Source organism: Papio anubis, chromosome 8 (genome assembly GCF_008728515.1).
Source record: "Papio anubis isolate 15944 chromosome 8, Panubis1.0, whole genome shotgun sequence".
Taxonomy (NCBI): Eukaryota; Metazoa; Chordata; class Mammalia; order Primates; family Cercopithecidae; genus Papio; species Papio anubis.
The window spans coordinates 71,121,387-71,149,105 of NC_044983.1; the positions used below are offsets into that span (position 1 = coordinate 71,121,387).

At 33.9% G+C, this 27,719-nt stretch overlaps 1 protein-coding gene across 3 annotated transcripts in view; it reads left to right on the plus strand.

Annotated features, from left to right (window-relative positions):
- The window catches only part of HNF4G (hepatocyte nuclear factor 4 gamma), a 156,945-nt gene that overhangs the window by 71,949 nt on the left and 57,277 nt on the right, over positions 1-27,719 (plus strand). For 2 of the 3 annotated variants that reach the window (XM_009213231.4, XM_009213232.4), the window contains exon 2: positions 5,250-5,369. The exons of the other annotated variant lie outside the window; for it this stretch is intronic. The gene's annotated coding sequence lies outside the window, so the exon portion shown is untranslated. The remainder of the gene's footprint in view (positions 1-5,249; positions 5,370-27,719) is intronic. 3 annotated transcript variants of the gene reach the window in all.

A 27,719-nucleotide genomic window follows, 5' to 3' on the forward strand; every position in this document is an offset into this window, starting at 1 on the left:
ATTTTTATTGTTTTAATGAAAGAAAATTTGGCAAAATTGGCAATGTATTTTCCTTTTGTCCCAGTGTGTCATGAAGAAGAATTTTAAGTAAATTAGAATGTTTAGCTCAGCATTTCTTTAAATAGAAATTATTAGAAACTAATCACGTGACTAAATAGGAGCATGGCTAAATATAGTATGGTCCAACTTCATGATGAGCAATAAACAGTCATTACAAATCATGTTTTCAGTAAAATGGAAAAGTGCTCTCAGGTTAATAATAATTGAAAAGAGTGGGCCAGGCGCGGTGTCTCACACCTGTAATCCCAACACATTGGGAGGCTGAGGCTGGCGGATCACAAGGTCAGGATATTGAGGTCATCCTGGCTAACATGGTGAAACCCCGTCTCTACTAAAAATACAAAAAAAAAAAAAAAAAAAAAAAAATTAGCTGGGCGTGGTGGCAGGCGCCTGTAGTCCCAGCTACTTGGGAGGCTGAGGCAGGAGAATGGCATGAACCTGGGAGGCGGAGCTTGCAGTGAGCCGGGATTGTGCCACTCACTGCATTCCAGCCTGGGTGACAGAGCGAGGCTCCATCTAAAAACAAAAACAAAAACAAAAACAGATAATATTTAGAAATGTATAGTGGTTCTGATTGCAATTTTGGAAACATATCTTTGAGTTCTGAGCCAAAGTACTCCAGTGCACAAGGCTTCTGCCCATCTCAAGGGCCTCCCTGGTAAATTCTCTTGATCCTCCTCTTTGCCTGGCTACTTCTTCAGGTTCCAGGAAAGCCCTTGCTGATCTGCAGGGCACTTCAGACCACATTATGTTCCCCAGTTACATGTTCTCATAAAACTCTAATTTTCCTTCATAGTATATATTATGATTATAATTAATTACCTTGTGGTATCTTTCAAACGTCTGTCTTCCCCAATAGACTATCAGCTTCACTGAAGCAGTAACTGTGTTCTTATTTACTCAATGCCTGTCCCAGTGACTGGGACATAGAATGAGCTCTGTAAACATTTGTTGAGGAAATGAACAAATGAGTGAATTGCAAGGCACTCTCTGAGCACTTTTGACATAATTTCATTGAGACTCCACCAAAAACTTATGAAGTAGAAACCATATTTATTACATTTTATGGATAAGGAAACTAAATTGTAAAGAAAGAAAATTGGCCAGAGTTATATAGTAAGCGGACAGCTCCAACGTAAACCTGACATCTCTGAATGTTGTGCACAAGTTCTTAGCCGCCAATTGTAAGTGCTTGTACTGAATGTAACTAATATAACTATATTTAAATGGTCAACTTTGTAGATCAAATATGCAGAAATATTACAAATCTTTATATTAATTTGTTAATAAATTTATAACCATGTTAAATTCTGAAGAAAATATATAAAAATGGAAATGGTGGTAGAATTGCACTGGTTCGTATTTTTTGCGCACAATTCTACATTTCCCAAATTCCCTATACCAAGTACTTATCATTTTCTATAAAAAGGAAGAAAACCATTAAAATCTATTCACCTTAGCATGTTGGAGCTAGGTTTCAAGTGTAAATATTTTGACATCGAACTCCAAAGAGTTTTCACTCAGCAAAAGAGAAAAGTTGATCACTCTCTTGTGAATTGGCACGCAATTTACAATTAATTTTTCTGAATAATTTAACTCAAAATCAATGTCAAAAATATATTTTAAAAATTTTCAATGTAAAATTCTATGTAAAAAACTGCACAATAGATAGCTACATTAAACCTATACCATATAAACTGTTAATTAAAACTTTGAGCTGATTGAATATATTTCTTTCTATGCATAACTTTTATGCTTTTTGACATTTCTGTATCACCAATACTGACTAGCAATCAAATTTATATCATTCAGTTTTAAAGATACCTATTTTATTTATTTTAAACTTCAATATTTAAGATAAACTTGCCTTTCAAAAGTTAATTTCGTTTTTGAAACTCACCAAAGCAACACATAATTTAAAATCTATCTCTATAGATTTCCTCTTATACTTTTTATTTTGGTTTACCTTCCAGTGATTACTGCCTTGACTGTCCCTGGTCTTGAAGTAAGTACATATGAACAAGGACCCTGAAAAACTCTGGGCTCAAATTGCTCTAGTTTTTTAGATATTTTTGATGGGACAGGGGCATGTATTTTAAGATACAGCATTTGATAGTCTTTGGAGTCAAGTCATGCTGCCGACACAGATTCTAATGGCTGTTGCAGACACCAGCTTCCCCACTAGGTCTGCTCTAGCTGCCAACCATAGCCTTCATCCAAAGCATCAGATATCAGCCCTGAATGATTATATAGGGCCTGTTTTTATTCAGGCCTTAATGTCAAACTTATGGATGAATGAATGACTGAATGAATTACAATCCCTGCCTTAACTGGATTCTTAATTTCTAGTTCTTCTTTCTTGATCATCACATTTGACTTCTTGACCTTAACCTTACAAATGAAACTGGCTGTCCTTCCTAAGGACATTGTCCCTGTGATCGGCCTTGGCCAAATAATTTTCCCTTAAGTTTTCTGCATGTCTTAAAGTATAAGTCTTCATTGTTCCTCTTATAGAGACCTCAACATGCTTTCTGCTTGAACCTTAACAGTACCTTTTGTTATATTTTAATAACCAGATTTGAGTAACCTGATTTGGTCATCTTTGTTTTCCCTTCACTGATCATACAGATGTTGAATCTGTATAATGTACAAAGTAGTAAGCTAAGCCTTTAGGAAGAAAATAGGATACCTATAAACAATAGTCCTTGCCTAGCAGTATTTCACACTTTAGTTAAATTAGTAATAATTACTGTAGTAAATCAATTTCATATAGAAATCAATTTCAGTTCATCTGTACCTTTGTAGATGGAAGCTGACCAAATTCAAGCAAAAAACAAACAAACAAAAATTTTCTACACTTAAAAGTTTAAAGTTGATTTTGGAATTTCACTTTCCAAAAGTGAATTTTAAAACTGAGTAGCTGGGCATGGTGGTTCATGCCTGTAATCCCAGCACTTTGAGAGGTTGAGCCGGGAGGATCTCTTGAGCCCAGGAGTTTGAGACCACCTGGGCAACATAGTGAGACCCCGTCTCTACAAAAAATAAAAAATTAGCTGTGTGTGGTGGCATGTGCCTATGGTCTCAGCAATGTGGGAAGCTGAGGCAGGAGGATCACTTGAGCCCGGGAGATTGAGGTGGCAGTGAGCCATGATCACCCCACTTGCACTCCTGCATGTGTAACAGAGCGAGACCCTGTCTAAAAAATAAAAACATAAAAAATAAATAAGAAAAAACTGGGTAAAGTTAAAATTCCACTTATTCCAACAATTTTAAAATTGGCAAAGATTAAAAACCCAGTTGTTTACTCATTTCTGAATAATATAAATGCTTTAAAACTCGTTTTGACAACCTTTATATTCCACTATAACAATATTTATCTTGGGACAGGCTCCTTTTGCCAACTTGCAGACAGGTTTTTCTTTTACATGTATCTGTATGTGTGGATCAGCGATTCTTTTTTTTTTTTTTTTTTTTTTTAATTTAACATGCCATTGGCTCTAGAAGCTGCCATGTTTAAGACTTTCAGGATAGATACATATTTGATCTTTTATATTTATTATTTGGTTTGTACACATAATATCACTGATCTGCTCAACAAATCTTTAATGGCTTCCAGTCATTGATGTAAACAAATCTGAAATTTTCTGTCTAGCACTCTCTAAACCCTCCATAAAATAGTCCCACTCTTACTATCCAATCACACTTCTCACATATCCTTTCAAACACTAATTATTTGCCTTTCTTCAACCCAAAAGTCCTCTTTTCTTTTGCCCACCAAACAAAATCTACCTATTTTTTAAAGCCCACCTTAGAACCAGTTTCATGATCACTCCAGTTCTCAATTATAAATTTTCTTCTGAATTTCAGGACTAACTAGAATTAGAATAATTTCTTTTCTCACTTGTTGATGCTAATTAAGATTATCAATATTGTATGAAAAGGCACTGTTTCCTCCTTGGTTTGGTCAGAAAAGCAGAAAACACTTCAGGAGTTTGAAGTAGAAGGGATTTAATTCCAGGAACAAAATGCTCACAAAACTAATGGAAGACCTGGAGAAACAGAATTCAGGAAAGACCACTGTTAGCTTTTATGCTCACCACTCACTTTGGTGAGTCAAGAAGCTCCCAGCACTGATCAAAGAAAAGGCCTCCAATATGGAGGTGGCTGAATTCCAGAAAAATAACCCAGAAGCCACAATAACATCTCATCTTTGGTGGAGCCACGTGTTTATTCACCTGCAGTTACTGGAGGAATGGTAAAGCTCCTGCCTTTCTTCCACCTTCCAAATTTTACCTGAGTACTTCTAAATGGCAGAATCTGTTTTGGAAAGGAAACTTATTTTTTAATGTATTAGCATCTTAGTTATTTATCTGAATGGTTTGGTGCCTTTCAATTTAAGGGCACATATTCCTAAACATGTCAATAGCTCACAAATTATCAATCTGCTCTAATACTAAACAGTAATTGATATTTATAATAATAGAATTATTAGTGCTGGAAGACACTAGAGATAAACTGAACCTCATCTTCTCATTTAAAAGACTGAAGTCACATACCAATGGTGTTGAAGAGCCAACCTTTTTGACCTACCTCCACGGCCCAGATGGAGTGTTTTCCTGTTATACTTGTCTCTGAATTTGCCTACTGCTTTATACTTACATTCAGTTGAACTCTATAACTTTCTGATTTAATAAGGATTTAAACTACCTAATTATTTAGTGCTAAGACCATAGTTGAGTTTTATAAGACACTTCAAAAAATTGTACTTGGGGACATACACACAGGTGTAAACTAAAAGGGAGTTTAGATTGCTCATTGCTCTTCCAAGGTGAAATCACCATTTTATCTGATGACTTACAAATGAAAAATTTGACCAAGAAATCTATTTAGTCAGATTTCTCAATGTCATGAATGATCCTCCTGGTAACCAGATATTATGTCTGTCATGAGATGACCACTTATTTCATGTTGACTTGTTGTTCTGTATGGAACTTCCTGTGGCACTAGAGTTTTCTTAAGTATAAACCATTCCAAAATCACACTGTTATTATGGGTTGCTTTGTACTCAGACTCTCTAGTATTCCTTTTGGGCTATTGGTCTTTCAATGTGCAGTTAGGGGATTAAAGTAAATCATTTAATCCATGCAGCATGTCACTCAATAGTATACTTTTGGAAATTGTTTCCACAGGAGCACCAGCGAAAGCAGCCAGTCTGAGATATTGGCACTATAGAAAAAACTGACAGCTTACTCCTTGTATTGATTCTACTCTTCTCTACAAATATAGACTCCGTTCCCTACCACAGCCTTGTAAGTGGTGCCTGCTGAGGCTGCTAAATTGCTTTGTAAATTATTTATTACTTGGACACCTTGTAAAGATCTCTTTCCTTCTTGTCTGACTTGCTTGTGCTTTCATACATACTAAAGGTCTCAAAGTGTACACTGACCACAGCCTTCTTAGGAAATCCTTTCCTTCCTATCATTTATTACAAATAATGGTTTTCCTTGCCTATATTATGATTATGCCTTTTGTCATTGGTTTTTATTTCTGATCTATTGCTTACAAAATATCATAAAAGTTTATATGCACAGGTTTGGAGGCTGGCACTGGGCAATTAATTAGCACATTCTCAAATTAGAAAGTTTGAAGTACTTAAAGAACATTTATTTATGATGGAAAAGAATTTCTGTTAATAAAAACTGTTTATCAGAGCAAATGCACATCTTTAATTTATTCACACTTATGTAGTGGAGTCAATGTTCTGAAAAAAGATGGTAAGTATTTTCTCTCTTCCCTTGATTATTTCTTCTTAGGTTTTATTTTATGATTTTCTGAAGAATTTTAAAAATGTTCATAATGTAGATAATAAAAACAATATTTTTTATCCAGTAAAAAAACAATTTGAGCAGATTGTGATTGTTCACTGTCAGCTAACTGAAACCATATACTCACATATAAAATACTCAATAGAAAATGTCTGTGCTTAATAATTTGCATTTTCCTCTCTCCCTCTCTTAGCTTCCTATATTAGTCGGCTCAGCACTAGTATAAATTTGATGATTTAGGTCCAGAGTTATTTCAGTGCCTCTTAAAGTTTGGAAATCCAAGAAGCTACTCCTCTCATCCATCCCTCAAAATTCATTAGCTTGTGTTTGGAAAGTACAGGGTTTTCAATCTCGTCTCTGCCATTTATGAGTTCTGTGACTTTAAGCAAGTAAATTAGCCCTCATAAACATCAACTTCTACTATGAAGTAGTAATAATAATAGTAATTATATCTATCCTAAGGATTATTGGAAGAAGAAAATGTGATATATTTGGAGTGTTAGAAGAGGCATCTATTAGGTATCAGTGATGTTTACAACATGTTGCTGATACAAAATTTTTTTACTTAAGGATTTAAATTTATGATAATTATATTTTATACAATACCAATAAATACATGTTGAGAATAAAAAATGTAGTTAGTAATTATACACTAAAATCATAGTATCTTGTAGGCAACTTTTTTAAGTCATAGAAATTTGAGAAGCACAAAAACGCACTTCTAAAATCACTGTAATTCTTTTTCTTTTCTTACCTTTTTTCTTTTTCTTTTCTTTTCTTTTCTTTTTTTTTTTTTTAAAGACAGGGTCTGGCTCTGTTGCCCAGGCTGGAGTGCAGTGTTGCGATCTTTGCTCACTGCAACCTCTGCCCCTCAGGGTTCAAGCAATTCTCATGCCTCAGCCTCTCAAGTAGCTAGTATTACAGGCATATGCCACCACAGCCAGCTAATTTTTGTGTTTTTAGTAAAGAAGGAGTTTCTTCTCCATGTTGGCCAGGCTTGTCTCAAATACCTGACCTCAGGTGATCCACCCATCTCGGCCTCCCAAAGTGCTGAGATTACAGGCGTAAGCCACCGCATCCGGCCAGATGACTGTAATTCTCATTGAAATGGGAACTGCAAGTGGCTTAGAGGACTAAGGATTAGACCATGAAGATTTATAAACAGAAGAGTCCAGCTATTTCTAGACAGGCCACTGTGGTTAAGAGATGGGCATACAAAGAACAATGCTTGACCCAAGCAAGTGGTTTTAGACAGTGAGGTCCTTAGCCAGAAGCTTGAAGTCTATTTCAATAATATCCTCTCCAGGCCAGGTTTACTCCAGAGCTGTGCTGGTTTTCTTGTACACTGCTTTGTGCCAGCACATATTGCTATGACTTTATTTCACTCTTCCCTTGCATACTGAAGGTAATCGCCTTTAAGATGAGTTTTCTACACCTGTTTTCATACTCAATTCCTGGCTTGAAATGCTTCTTAACATTATTCCAATGTTTCAAGGCCCAGTTCAAATGCCACGTCCCCACACTGATCTAGTGACTCTTACTACCACCTGCTTGTTTCCTCCTCTTCTAAATTCTTTCAGTATTGATAGTATGAATTACCCTAAGTATTGTCTGAGATCAGATAGAGTGTTATCTGGTTTAATAATTGTTTAATGTAAAACTATCTATTTAGCTAGAAACCTGTAGGAGCTGGAGGAATCTTAATGTAAGATTAAAGGAGAAACCAAAGCCTGGTTAAAGCAGAGTATTTTCAGATAAAATTCACGGTCTAGCGCCAGATGGGAGCATTATCCTGACCCCCGTATGTTTGCACATTTCACATATGTGTCCCATTCTCACCAATAATGATGGCCTTCACCACAACTTCTTTGTAGATTACATAACACTTGCACATAATTTATCTCATTTATTCCTGAAAGCAATTTTGTGAGATGGGTCTCTTTATCCTCATTTTGCAGAGGAGAACCAGAGCCTAGAAGGGATTACAATGATTGGTCCTGAGTCACACTGAAGTCCATTACTTTTATTTTCTATCCATCCCAGCTGACCTTACACAGTGGCTCATCCCACCCTCACAGAAACCACTCGAGGAAGGCCAGAAAGATATTTCCGACTTTGATTTATAAGCAAGGAGGCTGATTTCTCTTGAGAAAAAGTGAAAGAAGAACTTCTCATCCAAGCAGTCTCTGTCTTTTCCCTTTTTGGAGCAGGGAGAGTGCAATTCTCTAAACAGTAATATTGGTTTGACACAAAAAACAAGTGGAAGCCTGCACACCACTTTGTGCAAGAAATGCATGAGGGAACAGAGTTGGAATATGACTGAAATATATATATATATATATATATGCATATATGCATACACACACATAAATACATATGCAGTCATATACATATGAATCATAAAATACTTAAATATGTGTGAAAATAGGTATTGACAACATGTATATCTACCTTATTTTATATACATTTAGTAAAATTTGGGAAGAAGGGAAAATCTCATCATCGGACCAAATTTGTGGTAAACAATTTCAGAAAAGAAAGCAAGGTATATATCTGGAGGGAAAGGAACTATTAGACTAAACTATACTGAGTAGACTGAGTTTCATGTCCTGGGAAGAAATGAAGGCTGGTTGGACACGGGCTTCCCCATCCTGAAGAGTGCTTAGAAAAAGGCGTGCTTTCTTTCTCACAAAATGAATAATTGAGGCAAAAGCTATAAAGGCATATATAGTAAAATAGCTTTGCCAAATGTTTATACCATGGATATTCCCAACAAAAGTGTAAGAGATGGTCCATTTGACTACATTCTTATAAATTCTTGGTATTGTAATTGAAAATAATAAAATGCTAGTTGGAAAAGTTAAAAAATTATTGTTTATAATGTTAAGTTCAGAATGAAAATTTTCTATATATTTGTTTACTAACTGCATTTCTTTTTCAAAAAAGTATACTTTAAATATATTTAAATTTTCTGTTTTATCTATTTTAACATCAGTGTTTTAAAATCAGTTATGTAAGCTTCATAGTGTTTTTTACCTGTTTAAACAATGTTTGGTAAGCCTATATCATTCCCACTGATGATTATATACAAGAATTAGAAAACTTCTTTGCTGAATCTGTTAATTTTATTAAGCCTGATTATGTTTTTATTGTTATTCTTTTTCAAAAAAAAAGTTTAAAAATTTGTCCCAAACAATTGGGGTACATTTTCTTTAAGTTTCTCTGTTGTTACATTTTCCACTGCAAGCAAATTTGCAGACATATATATTAATGCCAAGTAATAGAATCTAGTTTCCATATATTAATATTTTTCCAGTGTCATATCTCTGAGCAGCATTGTATTGCTATTTTAAATAGTAATAGTATATATTAGGAAAACTGAATGATTTCAAACTTAGAGTTCATTCACAAAATTTACTAAGTTCATACTTTGCTGAAACAATTGTAGAGAAATCAGAGTTGTCTAAAACATCAAACCTTTCTGCAAAGAGAAGATAGTTAATGAGATTATAAATATGTATTCAATACATTAACAAGCAGCATGAAATAAATGACAATAAAATTAGACAAAGTGTTGTTTTTACAGAGAGTAAGAAAAAAAGCCTCCACTCTCCCATACAACACACACACACACACACACACACACACAGGTTGACAATACACAAAGAGACTAAGAAAAAAATCATGTGATAGACATTTGAAAATTTAAGTCATTTTTATTGCCTGAAATAATGAGATGAACATTAATAAGGTCTTTTATTACAGTTGCATAAATTGGGCTTTAATTTGTGACCATTGAGAATACTGCTCCAGACTAAGGATTAAATTTGTTTTTATTGAATGTAATAAATAAAGATTACACATTAAAATATTATGAATCACTTGCATTTAGAAACAATCTTATCAAAGACCAGTATTGTGGTTTATTAGTTCTTGAAATTATTGCCTAGATTACTGCCTTGAACATAATAAGTGGTGATTATTTTTTTGAATGAATGAATGGTAGCGAAATGTAATATTTGAAAGGACTGAATTTTAGGTAATACCAGTAATAGCGTATGTAGAAATAAACATGCACTAAAATGCAGAATTATAGAAGAATATATTTATTTAACAATAAACATCTCAACTTTATAAAGGTAACAAAAACAGTGTTTATTTAAATTGATTTTGAATTACGATCCGCTATCTATACGCAAGGTGATGTTTTTGGTGTTAAGGAAACTATAGCTTCATAGTTTGGTCTCCATCAATTAGTAAGTGATGCCAGTAGAACACTGGTATATCTCAACAAATAACAAAACATTGAAGACAGAATAAGATGAATATGATAGAGAAAAAATGGCAGAGATTTTGGAACAAAATGACTTTTGCTTATTCTATTTATGCGTTTGCAACTGATTCACAGATTATGTTTCTAAAACTTATAGTATCCTCCTACTCTTCTCATTGTGTCATCTTTGAAATCACCAACAATGGTATTTCATATCATGCAAACTCATATAGAAAACTTTAATACAATTGTAATATCTCTGAAATTTCCATTTTTAATATCCCCATGTGATGGCATTCACTATTATCACATTTATTATAGTTGTTAATGATGGGAAGTTATTATATTAAAGACGACTTTGGATTACTAACTTGTAATGTTTCTGTAGGCCTCAGAATTCACTGAGCTGAGGAGCTAACAGGATCCTGACATTTAATTGTTTCTGCCTGAGCTTTCTGTCAACTTTGGAACTTGTGTAAGGCAAGTGTGATAACATACATAAAGACAGAACACTTTTAATTTTTTTTTTTAAGACAAAGTCTCGTCTGTTACCCAGGCTGGAGTGCAGTGGTGCCATCTCGGCTCACTGCAGCCTCCACCTCCTGAGTTCATGCAATTCTTGTGCCTCAGCCTCCCAAGTAGCTGAGCCCACAGGCCCATGCCACCAGGCCTGGCTAATTTTTGTAGTTTTAGTAGAAACGAAGTTTCACCATGTTGGCCAGGCTGGTCTTGAACTCCTGGCCTCAAGTGATCTGCCCGCCTTGGCAGTTTTAATTTTTTATAACAAAATATTTGATACAAACACACACACTACATATGCAGTATAAAGAATAATACTGAAATAGGCACAATATAGCCCTTACCTTAATAAAGAAATGGAACAATATCACTATTTCTACATTTTTTGTCCCTATTATTGATCAAGTATTTATTCTCTCCCTCTTCAACAAAGTCTTTAAATTTTGTGAGCTATTGTATTATAGTTATGAGCAGGTACTATTAATAACTAATAACTGAATGACAAAATATCCATCGGAAAAATGTAATATCAAAACTAATATTTAAAAATCTGTTACTTCTTTAAAAGTAGTGCATATTTAAATCCAATTTTAATATAAGTAATATGCAAAAGATTTGAGATATCCAGATAATTATTCTGCAAGAAGAGTAAATCAAATTTACCATAAAATGTACTTCTTAAAGATACTTTTTAAAAGTACTATTCTAGTTACGGTTATCCTTTATTCTTTTTTTCTTGTCATGAGCTCTTCCTGATACCTACTGGCAGGGTTCTAGTAGCTTCCTGAATATATCTTAATATAATAATTTTTTTCAACTCAGTGGATGTTACATTAGCTTCACAACACTGGAGGTCTTTTTGTTTATGTTTCCTGAGTCCATCAACCCTTAACTACTCACTCAAAAGCCTGATGTTACCAGTTTTTCTCAGGGTATTTTCTTTTTTTTTGTTTGTTTTTTTTTGTTTTTTTGAGACAGAGTCTCGCTCTGTCCCCCAGGCTGGAGTGCGGTGGCGCGATCGGGGCTCACTACAAGCTCCGCCTCCCAGGTTCACGCCATTCTCTTGCCTCAGCCTCCGGAGTAGCTGGGACTACAGGCGCCCGCGGCCACGCACTGCTAATTTTTTTTTTTTTTCCTTCAGTAGAGACGGGATTTCACCGTGTTAGCCAGGATTGTCTTGATCTCCTGACCTCGTGATCCGCCTGCCTCGGCCTCCCAAAGTACTGGGATTACAGGCGTGAACCACTGCGCCCGGCCTCTCAGGGCGTTTTCAAACTGCTAGTTATTTTAAACAGCCACCAGAATTCTCCATTTCATAACTTTCAGAGGGGATTTACTCCAAAATGTTGGATTTCTTAAAGAATCTTGCATCTCTTCTTACCACTTAATTTATAAAAAAAGAATCTCTCTACAAAGCTCAAGAACATAACTGGTTGTCATGAAGGAGCTCCTATAATATTTGGTTTTTATTCCATGAAAATTAATAAGACTACAACCAGAAAAGTGGAAAAAAGGACATAGAAAACATAGAAGCATATGTAGAAATTATAACGAAGCAGCATCAAATACATTGTAACTATACATATATATATATATGGCATTAAAATACGCAAAGAAAGGTTTTGCTATGGTTCTGATGACTGTCTAAAGTTTTATGACTATGAGAATTGCAGTTTTTGGAAAAATGAAAAGCAGCAGTGTCTACTAGATTTAGAAACATTATCTTAACAACAAAATGCAAATTTTGTTGCGGAAAAGATATTTCCTTAGTTCCAATGCCCTATGATTCAGAAAAACCTAGTTGAGTAGGGTCTACAGCCCTTTGCTTGTTCCTTCCTAGCTTTGATGGGGTATGTAAATGCTGTGTAGAGGAGACGGGCTTGAGGACTAAGAACCAAACAGGGTTGTATATTCTCTCTGTTTTAAAACAAAATCTGTTTTCTCTATTGGCAGAAAAGGTGTGTGTTTGTGTTTTGGGGTTATTAAAATACATTTAATTTTGTCAGGCAGAGGACACCACATCTGATTCCTTGTAAAAGGAAGTCATACTGCTGGACACATAGAGAGAGACCAGGAGAGGGCTAGATACTGTAGAGAAATTAAATGAAGTATAAAGTACAACGTATAATACATCTAATAAATAATTTATTGAAGAAAAGGTAAAATGATTTTGACCAGGTGCGGTGGCTCACGCCTGTAATCCCAACACTTTGTGAAGCTGAGGCAGGCGGATCACGAGGTCAGGAGTTCGAGGTCAGTGTGGCCAATATGGTGAAACCCGTCTACTAAAAATACAAAAATTAGCCGGGTGTGGTGGTGGGCGCCTGTAATCCCAGCTACTCGGGAGGCTGAGGCAGGATAATTGCTTGAACTTGGGAGGCAGAGGTTGCAGTGAGCCAAGATCATGCCACTGCACTCCAGCCTGGGTGACAAAGCAAGACTCCATTTCAGAAAAGAAAAAAAAAAAAGATAAAACGGTTTCATGTAGCTACCGAAGACAAGCAAATCATTATAAATTCAAGGCAGAAAGGCTTCATTTCAACTCGTATTATCATCAAATGTCTTTCTTCCTAGTTGTTCACTGATCTTTCCTAGATATCATGGATTTCTTTACAGTGCTGAAAAAAGAATCTCCCCAGATATTTCTATGTTCTCAGCTTTTGTTACTGTAGGTTAACAGTTTATTTATAAGATTCCTAGAATTTTTTTAAATTAAAAGAACATTCTTATGCTATGATATGGTAAGTCAGTTTAGAAACTAAACTTAAATTGCATTTAATATTATCCTGATGTCTTTGATTTTGTTATAAAATGTTTCAAAAAATGTGCAAACACTACTTAAAATTAACTGGAATATTATTAATATAGTATACATATTAATAGAGACCCTGCTGAAAACTTTAAAAGAAATTTGAAGTATTCATCCCGCAGGAAAATGCTAGGACATTTGGGAACCACAAAGAATTTTTAAGTTCCATCATAGGATCCCTATCAACACACAAGACAAAAAAAAAGACATGCTTAATGCAAGAGATACATATATTCTTGTCTTAGCAATGTTATATATAAATCAAATTTCTCTAAATGAATAATATTTTTCTAATTATGACTCTTCATTTTGAGGTATATTATTCAAAACCCATATCCAATTTTTGGGTCTTTTACTAACTTGTTTGAAGTTAACAAGCAACAAAAAAGCAATGAAAGTTCACTAGGAACAGTGAAGTTTCATAACAAATTTGATAATCTAGAAGAAATGGACAAATTTCTGGGAAGACACAAAGTATCAAATCTGACTGAAGTAAAAATAGCAACTCTGAATAGGCTTATAATATGTAAAATAATTAAATTAGTGATCAAAAAAATTCCCACAAAAAAGCCTAGGATTGTATGACTTCACTGTTGAATTCGAACAAATATTTAAAGACAAATTATCACAAATTCTTTGAAAACACTTCCAGAAATTGAGGAGAAGGAAACACACTTATTATATGAGGCCAGTGTTACCCTGATAACAAAACCAGATGAAGACATCAAAAGAAAAAAAAATGGACAGACCAGTAATCTTATGAATATAAGTGCAAAAAATCCTCATCAAAATACGTACTAACAAGGCAAATACAACAACATAAAAAAAAAAAAAAGGATTATCTTCCATAATCAAGTGGGCTTTATCTCACAAATGAAAGGTGGTTCAACATTAAAAAATCAATGCATACTAAAAGAATAAAGAACAAAAACCATGTGATCATCTCAGTAGAAAGAGAAAAAGCATTTTACAAAATACAACACACTTTTAAGAAAAAACACTTAAAACGTCAGAAATACAACTAAACTTTAGTAACCAAATAAAGTACATTTTTTGGCAAATTCATGTCAAACATCAAACAAATGCTGAAATATTTGGAGTCGGGGACAAGATAAGAATGTCTCTTTTTGCTACTTCTATTTAGCATTTTACTGGAGGTTCAAGCCAGGGCAACTAGGCAAGAAAAAGAAAGAAAAGGTGTCCAGATTGGAAAGGAAGAAGTAAAACTATGTCAATTTGCAGATGACATGATGTTTTATATAGAAAGCCCCAAGAAATCCCTCAGTAGCTATTCAAAGTACTAAATGGGTTCAACAGAGTTGTAGGATAGATACAAGGTTAACATACAAAAATTAGTTTAATTTCTATACATTAGCAATCAACAATCAGAAGGTGAAATAAGAAAATAATTTCATTACCAATAGCTTTAAAATAATAAAGTACTATGAAACACATTTAACAAAAGAAATACAAGACTTGTACGCTAAAAACTGCAAACATTGTTGAGAGAAATAGAAGAATTACTTAATAATTGGAAAGACATCCCATGTTCATGAATGGAAAGATTTAATATACATGTAAGATGGCAATACTCTGCACAAATTGATCTGCATATTTAACATAGTCCTAACAAAATTCCAGTTGCCTTTTTTTTGCAGACCTTGACAAGCTGATAACAAAGTTCAGATGAAAATTCAAGAGACCCCAAATATGCAAAAAACAAAATTTAACAACAACAAAAAGAACACAGCTGAATGACTCACACTTTCTAATTTCAAAACTTATGACAAAGGTACAGTAATGAAAGTACAGTCCTAATATAAGAATAGATATATAGATTAATGAAATAGAATTGAGAGTACAGTGGGGTAAAAACCTCATAAGTTTATGATCAATTGATTTTGACAAGGGCACAAAGACAATTCAATTGAGAAGCAATAGTCTCTCCAAAAAATGGAGCCAGGACAACTGGAAATTTACATGCAAAAGAATAATGTTGAATGCTTACCTGACATAACATACAAAAATTAACTAGAAGTGATCAATGACACAAATGTAACTGCTAGAACTATCAAACCCTTAAAAGAAAACATATTCATGAGCGTGTATTAGGCAATGGATTATTAGATATCACACTAAAGCACAAACTACAAAAGAAAAAATAAATTAGACTTCACCAAAATTAACCACTGTGCTTCAAAAGACATTATCAAGAAAGTAAAGAGACAATTTATCGAATGTGAGATAATGTTTATAAATCTTATGTCTGATAAGGGTCTAGTATCCAGAATATATAAAGAACTCTTACACTGCAGCAATAATACAATGAAAGCTCAATCAAAAATGGGCAAAGGATTTTAATAGGGGTTACTTTAAAGACGATATATAAATGAACAGTAAGCACATGAAAAGATGTCCAACATCGTTAGTCATTAGGAAAATACAATTTAAAACGATGAGATAATGCTTTACATCCCCCACAATGGCTATAATGAAAAAGGCAGAGAGTAACAAGTGTTGGTGAGGATATGGAGAAACTGCAATCTCATATATTACTGGTTGGAATGTAAAATGGACAACTGCTCTGGGAAATGTTAACAGTTTTTCATGAAGACAAACATAGAGTTACCATATGATCTAGCAATTTCTCTTTAGAACACGTACCCAAGAGCATTTAAAATATATGTTCATATGAAACATTACATAACAATGTCTATAGCATTGTTCGTAAAAACTGAATAGTGGAAATAATTTGTATTTCCTAACATATGGATAGGAAAATGGATTATATTCATGTAATAGAATCTCATTCAGCCATAATAAATGAAGTGTTGATACCTATTACAACATGGATTAGCCTTGAAAACATTACACTAAGTGAAACAAGACACACATGTACACAAAATATTGTACAATTCCCTTCAGATGAAATGTCCAGAATGAGAAAATTTAATAAAGAAAGAATATCGATTAGTATTTTTCAGGGGGAAGGGGAGGGAGGATGGGCATGACAGTTAATGTATATGGCTTTTTGAGGACTGATGAAAATGTTCTGAAATTAGATACTGGTGATACTTGTCCAACCTTTTGAATATACTTAAAGCCACTAAATTATAAATAAATATAATAAACATATATATACATATAAAATGTGTTTATAGTTTATTATATATAATTATATTAGATTTTATCCTGGGAAATTTTAATAAAAAAGACTAACAAGGGAAGAATAATGAAGAGTACCAGATTTTAAAACATATTATAAAACTACAGGAATTTTAAAAGTTTACAGTCAGACAAGGTGGCTCATACTTGTAAATCCCAGCACTTTGGGAGGCCAATGTGGGGGGATCACTTGAGGCCAGGGATTTGAGACAAGCCTGGGCAAGATAGGGAGACCCTATCTCCACAAAAAATAATAAAAAAATGATCCAGACATGGTACGCACACCTGTAGTCCCACTTACTTGAGAGACTGAGACCAGAGGCTCAGCCCAGGAGTCTGAGGCTGCAGTGAGCTATGATTAAGCTACTGCATTCCAGCCTGGCTGACACAGTGAGATCCTGTCTCAAAAAACAAAATGTTTGGTAATATTTGGTACATAATATACAGATCAGTAAGTTGAAACAGAATCCAAATATACTCCTAAACACACACACATAGTTTTGTTATTTTTTTCACATGAAAAATTATTGAAGAGATTTTCTTCAGTAATGTTGTGTAGACATTTGGTTCACATTCCATCAGAGAAAAAAATTACATCGCTTACCAACTTCACATATTATGCCAAAATATATCCCAGATAAAACAAAATTTTTAAAAAAATGTTAAATTGACAAATTAAAATGGTATATACTTATGGTATACAACATTGGTGTTTTGAAATATGTATCATGGAATGACTGAATCAAGCTAATTAATGTATGCATTATCTCACATAATTATTTTTTTCATGATGAGAATACTGAATTTTTTTTTTTTTTTGAGATGGAGTCTCGCTTTGTTGCCCAGGCTGGAGTGCAGTGTCACAATCTCGGCTCACTGCAACCTCCGCCTCCTGGATTCAAGCCTCTTGCCTTACCCTCCTGAGTAGCTGGGACTACAGGCATGCACCACCATGCCTGACTAATTTTTGTATTTTTAGTAGAGATGAGGTTTCTTTCACCCTGTTAGCCAGGATGGTCTCCATCTGCTGACCTTGTGATCCACCCGCCTCGGCCTCCCAAAGTGCTGGGATTACAAGCCTGAGCCGCCACGCCTGGCCCTCAAGTCTATGTTCTTAGTGATTTGCAAGTATTATTAACTATAGTCGGCATTTATACAATAGATTCCTCAAACTTAAAAACAGGTTTTAAACATAAAATAATGTATATATAAAAGTTGTGTGAAAGAGAGAGAATTGAGAGAACATGTTTTCCCTGATCCTTATGAGGATACCCTGTATAAACACAGTAAAACATAGAGATAACAAATAATAAAATTTGACTTGATGAATTTTATAAACCTGCATTACAAAAATAGTAGTTTATAGCATATTTTAGATAAATGTTAATTTTAATATGTAAAAAGCTTTTATCAAGTGACAAGAAAATAACAAACAGCTTAATGGGCAAAGGACAAAAACATGTAGCTCAAAAGAAAAAGTAAGCTTTAAAAATATACTAAAATGCCTCATCCTGTACAAATAATTAAAGAAACACAAGGGTAAACAACAATGTAATACTGCTCTTACCATTCAGTTTTTAAACATGTCTTTTAATATTTGGTATTGAAGAGGTTGTGGAAAAACAGGCATTCTAGTATGATATATTGTTGGAGTGTGTGTAATTATTATAATTGCTTTGAAGTAATTTGACCTAAAAAAAAAAGAGGTCTATACCTTTGACTCAGAAATTCTTTCTTTAGAAAGACACAAAATGTTAGCAATTATGTTTGTAGGCTATTCATGATATTATCTGTAATAGCAAAAGTCTGAAACTGTCTATTAGTTGGGGAGTAGTCCATTATATGATGATATGGATACATTTTCAAACAAAATATGCAAAACCAAATGCATATTGTAATATATTTGTACTTTGAAAGTCCACAAACACTTATACCTATGCAGTGTTTACTTGCATACACTTTTTCTGGACAGCTACATAGTATCTATGAAATAGTGAGATATTATTAGGAAGGGCAGCAGGGGGATCTGAAAGGAAAAAGAGATCACTTTTCATATAGAAAACTCCATAGGTAAATAATTCTCAAATATTAGAAACAATTTTCTGTGGTAAAGGAAAGCACTGGTTAAGAGAGCAGACTTTGACATTAGAGAGCCCTGCGTTTGTGTTTGGTTTTGCTGCTTACTAAGCCTTGGGCAAGTACTAAAGTCTCTAAGCCTCAATTTCCTCTCTGTAAAATAAAGAGAAAAATGGTGATCACCTACAGAGCTATGAGTATTAAATAAATGAAAACATGTAAAGTAACACAGAGATGTCATAGATTGATCACTTAATTAATGCCATATTATTTTTATTGCTAATAGTAAGAATGATAGTTCAAGAAAGTTGGGTGTACAGTGTGTCTGGCTTCCAATGATAGACGTTGTCAAGATATTTTTGCAATAGCTTCTGGTCTAGATCAGAGCTTTTTATCCTTGGTGCTGTGATGAGCTAATGTGTCACAGTCATTGTTGTTTGTGTTCTGAATAATTTGTTACTTACAATACTTTACTGAAGTCTGAGGCTTGTTGTTTGTTAGAGCTCAGTGTTGCATGTTAGAATGTGTTGTACCTATAAATACTCTTACTCTCTTGAATTATAAAATGATTTTTTTTTTTTTTTTTTGAGACGGAGTTTTGCTCTGTAGCCCGGGCTGGAGTGCAGTGGCCGGATCTCAGCTCACTGCAAGCTCCGCCTCCCGGGTTCCCGCCATTCTCCTGCCTCAGCCTCCGGAGTAGCTGGGATTACAGGCGCCCGCCACCTCGCCCGGCTAGTTTTTTGTATTTTTAGTAGAGACGGGGTTTCACTGTGTTAGCCAGGATGGTCTCGATCTCCTGACCTCGTGATCCACCCGTCTCGGCCTCCCAAAGTGCTGGGATTACAGGCTTGAGCCACCGCGCCCGGCCTAAAATGATTTTTTGAGTCAGACAAAGAGGAGTGGAGTCCTTATAGTACTTACAGGAGTGGAGAACTTACAGAGTTCTGAAAATTGCTGATAACTCTGGGTGTGCCAGTGAGAATGCGTCATGTATGAGAAAATCACATGGTCACAAGCTGTAATCTTTTGCTGTGGATGGGAACCAGTTTAAAATTAGTAGAGAGAAAGTTCCAGGTCATCTAAAGGCCTAGGAGTAATTGTGGATTATTTTTAGAATACATGAATCTAAGTTGTTTCCATAATCCTAAAAGCTAATAAAATTCTGGGTGTGCTGGGAGGCCAAGGCAGGTGGATCTTCTGAGGTCAGGAGTTCCAGACCAGCCTGGCCAACATGGTGAAACCCCGTCTCTACTAAAAATATAAAAATTAGCCAGGCATGGTGGCACACACCTGTGGTCCCAGCTACTCAGGAAACTGAGGCAGGAGAATCCCTTGAACCAGGAGGCACAGGTTTCAGTGAGTTGAGCTGAGATTGTGCCACTGCACTCCAGCCTGGGTGACAGGGTAAGACTTTGTCCAAAAAAGCAAAAACAAAACAAAAACAAAAAAATCTGAATATGATCAGGGAAGAAAACAAAACATATTTTTTTACCTTTTATATTAACAAACGTTTCCCCCTTTAAAATATCAAAGATAGTTCTGGTTACTAAATCTCAAGAAAGATTTTAGAACTGGGATTACTAGGTCAAAAGTTACAAGTATTTTAATAACTCTTGATATATACATATGTATTATACACTTACACACATATATACACATATACATATACGTTTCATAGGAGGGCAATTTACATTGTTATTAGTGTTGCACGAGTGATATTAATTATCTGCAACACATAATGTCATTTACAAAAAGTTCATTTTCTAGGCATAATATATTTTGAGGTTAATGCACTGTAATTATCATCAAATTTGGACATTTCCCAATGTTAGTTTTCTATTTATATTTCCCTTTGTCTAAGTTGCAAGTTTATATTGTACTGATGATGATTTGTTGATTATGGTCTTTCTCTTAGGTCTTTTTATTAGGATATTTTCATTACAAATTAAAATGATCTCTTATTACTTATTTATAAGTAACCCTGGGATTTTATACAGTGAATTGTGAATTGTGGAAACTAGTGTGAATCTCTAATCTCTTTCACTTTATAATATTGTACTTTTGAATTATACCTACTACATTTGGTGGGACAAGAGAGGAAAGATGAGTGAATATTTCTTAATTCCACTCATTAATGTAGGTGATTATAGAAACTTCTACCAGAATCTGGGATATGCTCAATTCTTAACACTCATGGTTATCACTGAGAAATTTTCTTTTCAGAGGGTTTTATGGATAATTTACTAGGGTTTGGAGGGAAGGTCTCTGTTTCTCCGTACCAACCTTTTCTGAAAATGTTAGTTTTCAGTACGAGTACTGGTTTTAGCCACTAAATATTGGTAGTTACTGATTTCTAAACTCTCAACTCTTCTGCTAACTTGTTGGTGGACCTTTGACAAGTCACTTAACTTCTTTGTCTCCTCAACCATGAAATGGAACATTAGTCTGAAATGTCCTTAAGCTCCTTGCTAGCTGTGCTTCTTTCCTGATTCATTTATACTCTGCGTTTCTTGCCTGTAGATACACCTTTGGAATATGCAAATGAATGTGGACTTGTCTGTGTTCTAACCTGAGTTGGCTTCTCTCTCTACATCATTCTTTAACCCTTATTCCAGCACAAGACAAACAGTTCAAAGGTCTCAAAAGTTTGGGACCTCAGATCCAGAATGTTTTGAAACGATATTCATTCACTAAAATATGAACAAAGTTAAAGCAAAATATTTAACAACATCGTTTTACCTCCCAATCTTTTTGTTTCAGTTTCACTGCCTTGTCATTTACAAACATTTATAAACGTGCCTTATGATAGAGTTATTCTGTAAACTCTGTAATGCAAGAGTTCCAAAAAAAGAACATAATACAAGAGCTGCAAATATACATATTTGGGAATTCTCGACACTTTTTTCATCTAGTTAAAAAATCATCTGAGGAAGAATGTAATGAATTCATTTAACTATGAGTTATATTTTAAACATTTTGTAGAGACACGAGCTCTGAATAATTAACTCTGTTACTACTCAATAATTTAAGTGGAATGACCCTTGACAGTCTGTTTGTAATAACTAACAGTGCATTTTAATTACTTTTTTTAAGTTAGAAATGGCATCTCTAGAGTTTAAGATTCTTGGGGGCAAAATTGAACTTTTAAAATTGGTTAGTATAGTGGGTTATTTTTCTTAATGAAAATAAAACTGATTTGCATTTTAAAAATCTGGGTACACTTTTAAAAATGATTATGTCAGTAATTTAACATTAGGCATATCTTAGAAAGAATTATACCTTTTCTTTCTATCTCTTCATACCAATCTTCTGGTGTATAGAAACTAGGTAGTATAAAAGTTAAATAATTGTATACCTGAAAAGTCGAAGATTTAGTGATTTTAAGAATCTGAGTTTGAAATTTCTGTCAAAAAAAAAAAAGCTAATTTTATAAAAATGAAAGTTCAGTTTATAGGATAGCAAGAATAAAACCTATCATAAAATGTACAAGCAGCTTTAATACTAAGTTTAATAAGCAGGAAACTTATCTTCTACATTCACTGGCTGTTTATCTTATACTTGAACTTCTCCCTCATTTTATCCTTTTGAATAATACTGCACTAAAGTGAATCTCTGATTAATATTTAAATGTACATGGGGAGAAGTGGGTCACCTAATCAGAGAAAATAATTAACAAACCACCTCATTCTCATATCCCTGAATTCTTACAAGGAGGCGTATATTTTGATTACTACAGTGTAGTTCCCTTTGACCTCCTTTCTAATTCAAAGCTTATTAGATTTCATGATTGAACTGGCTCACTAACATTTAATTATAGTTCTTAAATATTTTCTGAATGTGCTCTTATGTCCTGGATTTTTCTAAATTCCACTTTTCTTCTCTCTTAGAGTAGCAAAAGTTAACTGGTAAGGATTATTTTCCTCTTCCAGACAATTCTGTGATAGAGTGCAAAAACAAATTCTTGTGGGCTAGGCAAAGTTCTTTTTTGGCAACTGCAACAACAACAACAACAGCAAAAGCTTTTTATGCAGTGGCTGAAAGATGAGATAGGTCTTTATGTGTTAATGTAGAATGATACTCATGTTTTGATGGTTGAGCATTACAATTTTATTTGGACCTAAAAATGTTACAGGTTTATGAAAAGAACATATATAATAGATGATAGATAGATAGATAGATAGATAGATAGATAGATAGATAGATAGATAGATAGACAGAAATTCTACATGCGCGTTTGTATGTTTATATGTGAATGTGTTTGTGAAATATACATTTTAATTTGTATATACATATAGATTATATGTAGGAATTATAAATGGACAGATATTATCTATTTTTATATGTAATCTATCTCCTTAATTTCTATTTTATTACAATCTCTATCTCTATGTAGAAATTTGCCAATGAAGAGGAAACTACTGACTTTTAAAATTCTTTCTTTCTTTTTTCGTGATGGAGTCTTGCTCTCTCGCCCAGGCTGGAGTGCAGTGGCGTGATCTTGGCTCACTGCAACCTCCACCTCCTGGATTCAAGCAAATTCTCCTGCCTCTGCCTCCCGAGTAGCTGGGATTACAGGTGCCCACTACCATTCCCAGTTAATTTTTGTGTTTTTAATAGAGATGGGATTTCTCCATCTTGGCCAAGCTGATCTCAAACTCTTGACCTCGTGATCCACCTGCATTGGCCTCCCAAAGGGCTGGGATTACAGTCGTGAGCCACTGTGCCCAGCCGACTTTTAAAATTCTAATTGACATAAATTTTAAAGTTTACTTTAAATTTTTCATTTGCAATCAAAGCTTATGTAACTTTTATAATTAAAAACATGAAAAGGTAGTGATGAGCATTGCTATTCTCTTTTCAATAATGCATTTTATAAAACTATTTGATATATATAATAAAGTTATAAAACTTGTTCAAAAAGAATTAATTCATCAAAATTTAACTAGTTACAGGTTTTTAAAGTACATGGTGTTTCAGAATAATTCTAAGCAGAGATGTGCAAAGTTTAAGACAATTTTAAACTTATTCAGTGACTTAAAACATTAAAAAAAGGAATTGTCAGATTTCTGTGTAAGAAAACTAAAATATGTGGAGAATTTAGGAGTTTTTAAATTAATTCATAGTTTGAACAAAGCTTGTGAAAAGGATTCCAAAGTTAATTTTCATATAATAAAGAGAATAAAATAATAATTTTGAAAAAAAGATAAAAATAAAAGGGAGAATAACCATATCAATGGCTAAACAACATTATAAGAATACAGTGATGGTGTTGGAACAGGAATAGACAAACAGAATATTTTAACAAGTAGACTAAATGACCCTTTTCTGTATACAGAAAACCCCATCCTTCTAGGACAGGCAGGGAGATTGGCCCAGGAGCTCCTTTCCTCTACTCTCTGGCTCCAAAAAGAACTTTTCCATGCTCTATTTGAGAAAAGGGGCTGGGCACAAGCCTTGAACAATTTTTTTAATCTTGTAATATCCAAATAAAATATGTTTCTGTGACGATTGACATGCAGGTACAAAAACATTTACTTAAAAAAAGAAACAAAAGGAAGCCAGATCTCCATCTTACACCATGGCCCCAAATAAATTCTAAATATATTAAACAGTGACATAAAATATTGGGCCTTAATAACTGCATGAAAAATTTATTAAATCTCTTAAAAAAGAACTTTCTAGTTTTAAAATTATTCATTTATTCAAAAGCTATTGAAACCTCATTTTTTCATCTAGTAGATATACAGCGTTAAGACAAAAGAACCACTTTTCAAAGAGCTTAGAATCTAGCTGAAAGCACAACTCAAGTATTGACAATAACTATTGATCTTTATATTAGGGGAAGAACAGATTGTAGTAAGGGGAAAGACAGGAGCTATGACCACGTAGGAAACACGGAGGCAAGAGAAAACATGAACTGAGAAGTTCATTAATATTGAAGGTTAGAGGGGAAGAGATGAGTGGCAAAAGATGGAGCTGAAGAAGGCCAGAACTGAGTTTGAAGTGTCTTGTAATCCATGAGGAGGAATTTACGCTCTATCCTAAGAGCAGTGGAAAGCTATTGAAGAGTTTTGAGTGAATGATGTCATGAATGAATTTTAGAAAATTCAGTTTTACTGACTTATAAGAAAGAGGAACTGGAAGTGACTATAAGCCTGAGAGTCTGGTTAAGGAGACACACAAACAGAAAATTACAGAAATGTGTGCTAAGAGGGTGAGTTTAAGGTATCATGGAGGATGACATACCCATAGGACTCCACTTATTTAGAAGTCAGCTGCGGTCTGTAAGCAGAGAAATCAGAAGAGGATTGGCGGGAGCAAGTTGAGATATTTGTAATTAGGCTTGGGGTCAAATTCCTAGTTCTAGTGTGCTCTAGATGACTAGAACACATCCAAGGGAAGTGTAAGGGGAAGTTTTCATTGTGAAGAGCCAAGGACTGAGCCAACATGACAAAGAAGTAGAAGGTGGAAACCCTTGGGAGTCAAAGATTCATATTTGGTGTCCTGGATCTAAGATTTGTCTGAGGAGACCACATGCCAAGAGGAGGTGTATATAAAGACTGGAGAGACTAACAGGAATTCTGCAATTAGGGTTGGATGTGAGAAGCCTGAACATTCTAATGCCTATTAATATAGTGCATTGTGGAACACATATATTTTAATAGTCATAGTCATGATTCATTTGGAAATCGTGCAAAGTAAGACTTTTAGATAAGACTCATCAATGGAACTTTATCTTCTGTCTCTCGTATGCTGCATAGTATGCTGCATAATGATGTTCTGGACAACAAAACATAGTCACGTGATGTATAATGATGTTTTGGTCAATGGTGGACCACATATAAAGATGGTGGTCCATAGGATTATAATGGAGCCAAAAAGTTCCTATGGCTAATGATGTCATAGCTGTTATAATGTCATGGGGCAATGCATTATTCACATGTTTGTGGTGATGCTGGTGTAAACAAACCTACTATACTGCCGATCATATGGAAGTATTGCACATGCAATTAGGTACAATACGTAACACTTGGTATTAGTAATAAATGACTATGTTGCTGGTTTATATATTTACTACACTTTTTAATCCTTATTTTAGATTGTACTTCTACTTATTAAAGACAAATTACTATAAAAGAGCCTCAGGCAGTTTCTTCAGGAGGTATTCCAGAGAAAGGCATTATCATCATAGGTGATGACAGCTCCATAAATGTTTTTGTCCCTGAAAACCTTCCAATGGGACAAGATATGGAGGTGGAAGGCAGTGATATTGATTATCCTAACCCTGTGTAGGCCTGGACTAAGGTGTGTGTATTTGTCTTTATATTTTAACAAAAGTTTAAAAAGTAAAACAAATTAAAAATTAGAAATAGAAAATGTTTATAGAATATGGATATCAATAAAAAATATTTTTGTACAGTTGACAACGTGTATGTATTTCAAGCTGTTTTAAGAGTCAAAAAGTTAAAAAAACTTAAAGATGTAGAAAGTAAAAATGTTATAGTAAGTTAAGGTTAATATATTTTAAAAAACATTTTTAAATAAATTCAGTGTAGCCTAAGTGTACAGTATTCATAAAGTCTGCAGTAGTGTAAAATAATGTGTTCTAAGCCTTCACATTCACTCACCACACACTCACTGACTTACCCAGAGCAACTTGTATTGTTGCCAAGTTCCCTTCATGGTAGGTGCCCATAACAGGAATACCAATTTTTTATTTTTTTATACTGCATTTTTACTGTACTTTTTCTATATTTAGATACACAAATGGTTACCATTGTGTTATAATTGCCTATTGTATTTAGTACAGTAATACATTATACAGACTTGTAGCCTAACAGCAATAGACTATAACATATAGCCCAGGTGCGTAGTAGGTTATACCGTCTAGGTTTGTGTAATTATACTCTATGATGTTTGCGCAACAATGAAATTGCCTAACAATGCATTTCTCAGAATATATCCCCATAGTTAACATATTTCCTGTGTGTGTATATATATATGTATTTATATATTTTATGTGGTTGGATTCTATGTAATTAAAAATAATTCTGAAATTAAAATTTAGCATGGTGTTTCTTCATATTTATCAATCATTTTAAATTGCTGCCTAATGGTTTATCCAGCTAGCACTTAATCTTTTTATTTTGGTATCTTTTGATGCACAAAAGTTTTCTTTTTAATTTATGTAAGGAGATGTATCACTATATTCTTTATGGTTTGTGCTTTTTGCATCTTTTAGTATTATTCATTTTTCTGTTCTGAGACAATAAATATATTTCACATTATAATTATTATTATATTATAAAAACCTTGCTTTTTACATGTAAGTCATTAATCTACATATGTTTGTATTTGGGATTTCATTTTATGAAATCTCACTCTCTTTTATGAAACCACACTTTCTTTATAACATGTACATTTGCCTTAATATGTAATTGGGAGGTCTTTCCCTGTTCTTCAGAATTATCCTGGCCTCCTTGGGCCTTTTTCTTTTCTACTATATATCAATTATAGAATCACTTCTTAAAATACAATTAAAACAGTACTTACTGTGGGTCAAAGTTGAATTAAAGCTGTAGATTAACTTGAGCAGTGTTGACATCCATGAATATGGTATATGTTTGCATATATTTAGCTTGACTTTAATAAGATTTTAATTTGTTCTACATGATTACAATGTACCCTAGTGTTTTTGTTCCTTTGGTGCATGGAAGTATTTTATTTCTTTCAAATCTCATTGTTTTTTATTAGTTTATTGGCCAGTGCAGAGGAATACAATAGATATTTGGTTTTTGAGTCTACATCTAGGAAATTCATGGAATGATTTTGTTAATATTATATTGTAAATTCTTTTGAGTTTTCTATTTGAGCAATTAAATTGATTGAAAATAATGATACTTTTCTTCTTTTCAAATCTTTATGTTTTTAAATTTATTTGTTCTTGAAATTTCTCTCTTGTTAGAGCCTCTAGTAAAATATTTAAGAAAAG